The following is a 9,607-nucleotide window of genomic DNA, read 5'->3' as shown; positions in this document are numbered from 1 at the left end:
TATAAGCAGGACTACATACACCGATCATGTTGCCTGTGTTGTTCATTTGTAGACAACTTTTAGGTTTGGATATGACTGTGAGTGAGCATCTTGCGTCGGCCACATTTAAAAAGTAGAATAATGACAATATTTACTGATTCGGCATGGTTTTGGCGGGTAGCGCATCGCTCTAAGGGACTTTTTTTTAAATCCATAAAACATTTCATATGGATTGCTTATTATTAAGGTATTGGTCACACACACACGCACACACACACACACACACACACGCACACACCCCCCACACTCCTATTCGAGGAAGGACAGGATGAGGCCTGTAGAGATTTTGATGCCTGACCATCGAACTATGTGAAGACAGTTTGTCGCTTTCTTCGTGCAATTGGGTAGGCTACTTAAAATAGTGTTATATGGTAATGCGATAAGTTGATGCGTATCTGATTGTTAACAGTGCTTCATGTGCGAAAAGAACACTTAGTTGATTCCTGAATCACCACCACACACGCACGAGCCGAAACGTACACACTCACACACACACACTTGAGGGAACAACACACACACTTGAGGGAACAAACGTCACATGATTATTTAAAATATCAATGGTTGAAGAAATGTTCAGTTGTTATTGTTGTTTATTTCCTGAAGTTTGGAGAGATTTAACCCAGAGATGGTAAACAACAACATGTCGACATTTTGTGACTCTCTTGTCTTAGCACATTGAGGTTTCGTGGAGTCAATGTTTTATTTATGTTCTCTGTCAGAGGATTTGGGGTAGGCTACGTAATTTGACAATTATTGATTAGCTAATACAACAAGCAATACATTTGTGGCATAAGGCCTTATGTTACGCCACTTTTCTCCAAATTGTTTTATAGTAGCCTATGTTTTGTAGTTTCACTTCCAGAACAACTAAAACGTATTTTAAATTTTAAAGTATGATTTCAATATAAAATTATCCATAATCAATAACTTCTTCGATTAGGGCCTACATTAATTACGCCAATTATTACCAATTAATTAATTATGACATTTAATAATGATTGCATTTTGAAATAAACCAACAGCAAGCTTCAACGATTAACATGTTTCATTATCTAAATGATGTAATTTTATAATGAACCACACATGATCCAGTAGGCTCCACTGGTTTATACCTTCACCTTAAATCGATGAAATAATAGTTTGCGCCAACCCAAAGCTTTTAGCATGTTCAGTTTGCTATAGTAGTTTTTTATTTTGCGTAGTTTAACGTTTAGCCTCTTCTATAAAACAGGTCGTAATGAAGGAGGCATGTGCCATTTATAGGAGCTGGGCATATACTTCCACTAATGAGGTGCAGGTTTGCTTCTATCGATAACCCGGGACCAGGGACTCAGACCCGGTTTTAAAATTACAAATGATGGTCTTGGCAGCTTGGCGGCTTCCTGCTCAACGATGTTTATCTGATAGGCCTAACCAATGTTGATGCTCTGGTCTATGTAACATGTAGACGTATGCTTGGTAATACTAATTTACAATCTAATAACTCGTACTTCCTATCCAGTCATGCACTTCTTGTATTCTTTTGCACTATTTCAATTGCACATAGAACGTTTAGGTGGGAAATATTCAGTGTATTCCTGAATTGCAATCGAGAACCTAGAGACAGCGAAAAACCTCAATGTTATAAGGCCTTGACTATTGACTTCACGTTCAACATAAGGCCTACACTTTAGTCACCTGTCCACACAAGAACGAGCCTCTTCTTTAGCCGCTTCTTCCTCCTCCTTCTCCTGCAACCGAAAATCAGGGCATATCATATCTCACATCTCTGAACGCAGGCCTAAGCAAATCGTGTCCAATCATGTTGTGTGTGTTGAGAGTGTGTAGGTGTGAAGCCAGGGGTGTCATACTTTTCACTCGGTAATATTTTATATGAAGCAAGTTTTCATAGACCCCATGGCCATTCCCCGGCTTGTTCTCTGTTGAGAAGGGAACGCCAATTTGCTTCCCCTGGTCGAATGATGCCAGTAAAACTGCTCGAACCCTAATTAGCGAAAATGGTAGCTTTGCTGCGAGTCTCCGAGGTGTACAGATGAATGCACGTTAACTTGGACGTATAGGTCTTCATTCCAGGTTGGAACTCTCGTCACTAGTCAGCCACACGCATGTCTCCTGTATATTTAATCCCATTCTGTGTCCATATCTACTGACGGTGCTACAGTTTTGTTCAGGCCTAAACTGCGTTTCCACTATCTGTGTTGCGGTCCAAAGGCTTAAGGTAGAGTCAGGCCTAAGCTGGCAACTCTTTTGGGGGACTTGATGGAACGTCCAGGTAATAGGCTCTATATTGAGGCTTTAGAAGGCTGCTTTATGTATGTTCAAATGCTGATAATGAGAACATGTTAGCCTACATGATGGCGACCTCGGTAATGGATGGCATTCTGTCCCAGTGTATTGCCCAAGCCCATTGTAACCTTCTTGTTGTTTGGCAAGCTGTTCAAAAGCTGAAACATGCTGGCATTCTGCAGGTTTGTGAGGAAAATTAGGCTGTTGTCCTTGACATTACCAATTTATTTATACTCCTTTGTGGTTAATTTCACTTTGTCGATTTGTAATATAATTCACTCACTGTTATAAGTGTAGACTTAGGCTATTTTGCGTGGTCACCAAAATATGTTGATGTGAGAGAAGCATTCAGCCATTCTGAAATTATAGACCTAAAATGAAGTTGAAGAAAAATATCTTATCTCTTTAAAAAAAACGATGTTTATACAAATATGTGCTCAATGCTGCTAACATTGGAGATATTTGGTTTACAGCCATACCTGCTGTAGCTTGTAGTGTTTTATAACATATCGGCGATGGCCTGTTGTGAAGTCGCTATCTATCACGATGACCAGAAATAGCAGCTTCTCATGCACACACTGAGCTTAAAAGGTCACGTTGCTTTTAGGCTGAAGTTCTAGTCCATCATGTCGTGTTTTGGGGACGGTGTCCTCACCAGGGTCTTAGGACCTGCACATTCTGTCTGGGTGCATGTGGTTATACCAAAGTTGAATTTATTGATATAGATGTATAGGCCTAAAAACACACAAACTGAAGTTGCTGAGTTGCAGTCTCCACACACCCTTGTTGACCAATCAGCCATCAAAATATAGGGCTTACCGTTTATATGTTACTCCTAGAGCCCCAGACATAGACTACACCTACATTTAAGAACGTGTTTTCAGTAAATGTTATTTTAGTAATAACCGCAGAGATATTTCAATAAACCTATTTTATTTTGCCATATTTCAGTCGGTCAGTAATTTCATCAATGTCTCGGAGGGATCAGCCTATACCTTCGACTTATTAAGGCGTATCCCTGGTGAAAAGCCCTGTTTGGAATTCGTCATCATTAGTGGACATCAGAAATATTTTCGTAAGAATAGAATTGTTGCCTGCTGTAGAGGCCCTCCCGTAGAGATCTTCAGTTGGCCCTCATTTACCTCGCCCTGTCTGTCAGTGTTTCCCGTTGACTGCGAATTGCACTGGGAATATGTAGCTATACCCTTCCTAAGTTAATTCAGCTTTACCTTAGGACCATTGCATCTATACGTGACACCCCTTATTTATTTAGAATACCCAGTCGTTTTACGCACACACTTGCGCACACGCTAGAAGCAGCAGGCTCCCTTTGCCTACAGACATTGCCTCGAGCGCGGAGGCGAGTGAACTGTGCTGTGCGGACGTCCTTTGGTTCTAGAATGGTCACGGTGAAAACACAGGTCAAACAGAAAGACGCTCGTCTCTCCAGCGGAAATGAAAACTCCAGCCTGGCTTTTTGGAAGTGGGCCTTTGCTGGCAAAAAACGCCCCGCTCTAGTAGTTTGGGTGTCAGAGGGGACGGGAAGGGAAGGGGGGAAAGTGTCAGTCAAGAACGCTTTATTGCTTGATGACAATCCCTCGCGCAGGACCGGTCTGTTTCAAGAGTAATCAGTCAATCCGCATTAATTATCCGTGCGTCCCCTCCTTATAGTGTAGCTCGCGCTGGCACACAGACGAGAGAGAAGAGAAAGTGTGTGTGTTATGCTTTCTACACACACCGAGCAGACGAGCACCCACCCAACCCCCCACCTTTTAAGTGAAAAAGAACCAATAAAAATCAGGCAGTAAAGGGCTTTTTCTTGTCACTAAATAAATTAAATGCAGATTTCTGCTTTAAGTGCGGGACCCCTTTTGTGCAGGCGAGGAACATACTTCTTTATTGTCCCGATGTCATTAGTTTTAAAGACAACGGTGCTGGAGAATGGAATGGGAGAGAGAGGTTGGAATGTGATTTCTTCTATATAAAAGAATCACAACGAAATTAATGAAAATTATATATTTTTTATCTAGAGGAAGGCGATTCTGTTTATCACTGAGTATGCATGCACCACCTAACTCGATGAAAGCATGTGAAATGTAGGTTGAATAGAAAACTGCCTGTCTTACATTAGAGTGATTTTACTAATGTAGTATTTCACACTTAGGCTATAGGTCTGCGTGTATCAGCCTAATGGGCACTAATGCATAAATTACAATACTGAAATGTATATTTGGCACATTTGGGGCTGGACAGTGAATCCTCAATTTTGAGGAATGGAGCAAGTCGGTGCTCACAATATCGATGATCAGATTGTGTGTGTGTGTGTGGACAAGTGGAGGCTCCAACCCATCGACAGGCCAATGGGGTCAGGACCCATGGAATGCGGGGTGCATATGTAGATTGCGATGCGATTAGACTATTGAATTAATACGTATAAGTCTAGGCTCCTCGTTTTACATTATTTGATTTTAATTATATTTATTAGTTCACGTCATTGCCATTGTCCACGGGGGATGATGTTGTATCATGTTTGATGCCGCTGGTCAGATGTTGGGATTTTGGTGTTTGCTGTAGTTCTACCAAAAGGAGATTGATTGAATAATGCCGATATATAGAGTGCATATCTAATGTTTCCTCTGATGTTTGACTGCTCATTAGATCTACACCAGAGATGCAGAGTGATCATTTTTGTAGTCTGGGATTTTTTTGGGCCTAAATGATGGTTTTGCAGTCAATTAGAAATTCTAACATTTGTAAAAAATGTATGAAAACTAAAACACTAACATCTTGATTAGATACGTATTCAACCCCCTGAGTCAATAAGTAAGAATCACCTTTGGCAACAATTACAGCTGTGTCTTTCCGGAAAAGTCTCTAAGAGCTTTCCACACCCAGATTGTGCAATATTTGCCTATTAGGCCTATTCTTTTCAAGATGACTCAAGCTCTGTCAAATTGATTCTTGATCATTGGTAGACAACCATTTTTAGATCTTGCTATTGATTTTCAAGTAGATTTGAAGTCAAAACTGCAACTCGGCCACTCAGGAACATTCACTGTCTTCTTGGTAAGCGACTCCAGTTTAGAATTGGCCTTGTGTTTTTGGTTATTGTCCTGCTGAAAGGTGAATTCATCTCTTCTAGGATATTGTCTGTGCATAGTTCCATTCCATTTATTTTTCATTCTGAAAAAGTCCCCAGTCCTTAACGATGACAAGAAAACCCATAACATGATACAGCCACCACTATGCTTGAAAATATAGAGAGTGGTACTCAGTAATGTGTTGTATTGGATTTTTCCCAAATACTTTATATTCAGGACAAAATGTTAATTGCTTTGCCACACTTTTTGCGGTATTACTTTATTTCCTTGCAAACATGTTTTGGAATATTTGTATTTGGTACGTGCTTCCTTCTTTTCACTCTGTCAATTGGGTTAGTATTGTGGAGTAACTACAATGTTGTTGATCCATCCTCAGTTTTCTCCTATCACAGCCATAAAACTCCTTAACTGTTTAAAAATCATAATTGGCCTCATGGTGAAATCCCTGAGTGGTTTCCTTCTTCTCAGGCAACTGAGTTAGGAAGGACGCCTGTATATTTGTGGTGACTGGGTGTATTGATACACCATCCAAGGTGATATTAATAACTTCACCATGCTCAGAGGGATATTCAATGTCTGCTTTTTTTAAAATGGATTTTTTTACCCATCTGCCAATAGGTGCCCTTCTTTGGAGGCATTGGAAACCTCCCTGGTCTCTGTGTTTGAAACTCACTTCTAGACTGAGGGACCTTACAGTGGGGTACAGAGATTATATAGTTATTGAAAAATCATGTTAAACATTTTATTTGTTCATTTATTATTAATTTGTGCAAATTTGTGCAAATTTCGAAAAACATAACTCCACTTTGACATGATGTGGTATTGTGTGTAGGCCAGTGACAACCAAATCTCAATTTCATCCATTTTAAATTCAGGCTGTAACACAACATAATTTGGGAAAAGTCAAGGGATGTGAATACTTTCGGAAGGCGCTGTATGTCAGCATTGTTGTAGCATTGCGTCATAAACTAATATGTTATATTCATTTTCATTATTATTATCATTAGGCTATTATTATTAGCTCTGTTCAGTTAGTGAATTAATTATGAAATCCTTCACCATTAAAGCAATGGGACCATGCTGGTCCATTCTGAATCATGCGAGATTGGATTTAGCCTATTCTTAAGAGAGGGAACATTTAAAACAATTTATTGTCTCCTTATTTTCAGCCCTTCTTGAGATATTGTTGTTTTCTTGTAGCAAGCAATGTATGTAGCTAAGCCCAATTCATGGTAACAAGTAAAACAACACCCATGTGAGGTATCCTTGAACAGTTATGGTAATACTCCAATTTGCGATTGTAACGTATCCTACTTACTGCGTGTAAAGTCGGAAATATCCACTTACTTAAGCATGGTTATTGAATAGCTGGCAATAAAAACGTACGCCAACGTTTTAGAAACACCGATGAAATGACACGAGTCCAAGGTTTTCTACCACCGAATCCGAATCGACCTCGCTCTCGCTCTTTATCTCTTTTGCAAACTAATCGTTTTTGTGGTTCGTATCTTGGAAAAACAGCATTCCCATTTCAAATAAGAGCTAAATAGTTGTTGCCTGTCATTGTAGCCGTTTTACCTTCCATTTTCTTTATGCAACGTTGTTATTCCATCGCATTAATCCGCAAATCTAGCCTCTACATTTAATACAACATGTAATTTCCCCCTTTTTAACGTATTCCCTTTGATTTAGTCACTCTTGACTCTCCTTTTGCGCTGGGGCCAACGGGGTTCGCCGTGGGGGCGCCTTGAAACAGCCTCTCCTTATCTCCTTTCATCGTTCAACCCGGGGCCGCCTTGAAACCGCAGGGCCAGTAATTGCTTTTTTCAGGCAGCCCAGTGCGGACTGGCCAGCAGCCAATCAGAACCTTGTTTACATTCTGTGATTGACAGCACCCTGGCAACATGCCAACCAATCAGACACTTTACACAGACCGAACGCTCCAGTTTTAACCCTTTACTTCCATTAAAAACAAACTGGGAATGGACTGGGTATATTAGCCTATAGCTCATAGATTTTTTACATGGAAACACACAAGGCCATATCCTTCCTTTTTTAATTGACTAAATTAGGGAACCGTGAGCAAAACTAACCCCGAGGACAGTAAATGCTATCAAATTACATTGTGATTCGATTTCCCAAACCCTATATGTGTGTGTGTGTGTGTGTGTGTGTGTGTGTGTGTGCGTGTGTGTCATGACAGTAAACATAAACAGACCCCAAAGTTTTTACATCCCGAGTTATTTAGTCTATTATTTGAATTGCTCCTGCATTTCTGTTGTTCTTTAATGACCTTTTAATCTACTTATTTTCTATTATATTTACCAAATGTTACAAACATATATTTGTAGGCATAATTTATAAATATGATACTCAGGTTTAAGACCTTTTAATACATGTGTTATTAAGCAAGTTATAAATCAATTAAACTATCATCAAAACCTTTTGCCTATTTCTGGTGACACAAGTAAGGCATAAGTGTGAAGCTATAAAAAATGTTATTGTAAAATAATACAAATAAAAACTGCCAATGTTATCCAAACATTTTTCATTGTTTTAACCTAGTTTGGTGGTTGACGTGTAGGCCTCGTTAATGTGATCACAAAATATTCTGTTGACTTCCTAGTGATCAAAAAGTGTATATTTTCTGCTTTTTACTCACAGTGCTGCCTGTCTCCTTGCGTTTGAGTGGAGGGCATGCTGTTCTCTGGAAAGGGCTTGAATCAAACGCCCGCCGTTTTGTTTTGCGAATCCAGCAACTTCGCCATTGGTTTACGGCACCATCCAATCGGAGACTCTGTTTATCACGGGGCGCGTCTCACGGGCACGCTTCTCATTGTGTTTACCAAACCAATGGGCTTGCGCGTTCCCTTTTACTGTCCCTCCTTCGCGCGTAGTTGTGGCACTAGCGGATACAGTGGGAGAGTTTCTGTGTGGATGTGCGATCTTCGATTCACTAGAAGCCTGTACTTCTACGATGCATCTCTATACCTCAACTGCACAATACAATCTGCAGACTAGGATGTAACTATTTCCACGTTTTTCTTTGTTGTACGCCGCTTTTTTTCATTTGTATGTTTTCGTACTATTTTTTAAATCATTAATTGTTATGCAAGGAATAACTTACCAGTAAGTAATTTCTTTATTGTATCCATTTTGAATGTGTGTGATAATAAACATGTATACTTTCAAAGTGCTGCTTTTAAGAGTCTTTGTAGTAGAGAATGTGTGTTATTTTAGACTGAGAGGGTCTGGAGCAATTATATGTAAAGAATATGCATGAATTTAATTCACACTGCACATAGATTTTATTGTTTTGTAGTAGTCCAGTAAGCCTATAGTATTAATAATGAAAGTAATAACAGTAATAATATTGCTAACAAAATAATTATAATTATAAATAGTATAATAACAAATACAATAGTGAGCATAGTGTTATATTATACAACAACAATTCATGACAATGCAGCGATTTTAATAATTGTACTTGAGCCAAGTTGCTCATGCTGTTGACAACCTAAACGTTGGTTGTTGTATAGACAATTATTATTGTACAGTTAAACAATAATCTCCAATTACTCTCTCACGATGAGATGCCACGTTTGCAATTTATTGTATTTTAATATAGTTTACAGTTATTTGGTTGATTCCGTTCTATTCTTTTTCGCGGTTCAGATACCACCATTTGGTGCTAAATAATGGATTAATTATATTTTTGTTTTGTTGTTTTAATATCAGTAGTTGATTACATAGGCTTAGCCTACTACAGTTTTTCACAGTTGTTATCGAGGGGGCTTTGCCAGTAGAGAGATCTTGACGAGTCCCACCCGGCAGTTTTCGCTGTGCTTGGAGTGTCTCTCTCGCTTAACTGGCATTTGAATATCTTGATTTAGTATGCCAGTTATGACTTGTGACTTTGCTTTACAGCAAAATAGTGAATTGCATTGAGTACGCTCTTGGGCCCAACGTAAAGCCGTGTAGAGAACACATGACAATGATAGCAGTTATGTCCTTACGAGAGTCTATTCTTTTTCAGAAGATGTTTGGGCTTTATATGCCCAAAATGCCGTACTTGTATTCCAATCTCATGCGGGGGACTGGGAAGAGAGTAGAAATTAGTGCTTGTTCCACCTCAGTGCTTATGCAGGCTTTTCATGTAGCCTATTGCCATTCGACTGGTA

The 9,607-nt window shown here is 39.4% G+C and overlaps 1 protein-coding gene across 1 annotated transcript in view; it reads left to right on the top strand.

The window, feature by feature from the left end:
- The first annotated feature begins 3,882 nt into the window (after positions 1-3,882).
- The window catches only part of bahcc1b (BAH domain and coiled-coil containing 1b), a 68,166-nt gene continuing 62,441 nt past the window's right edge, over positions 3,883-9,607 (top strand). Inside the window, 1 exon segment of the mRNA XM_029685111.2 lies at positions 3,883-8,555. The gene's annotated coding sequence lies outside the window, so the exon portion shown is untranslated.

This window comes from Oncorhynchus nerka, linkage group LG16, assembly GCF_034236695.1.
Source record: "Oncorhynchus nerka isolate Pitt River linkage group LG16, Oner_Uvic_2.0, whole genome shotgun sequence".
NCBI classification, from domain to species: Eukaryota; Metazoa; Chordata; class Actinopteri; order Salmoniformes; family Salmonidae; genus Oncorhynchus; species Oncorhynchus nerka.
The sequence above is the reverse complement of the archived record's forward strand: the minus strand, read 5'-3'. Positions and strand labels throughout refer to the sequence as shown.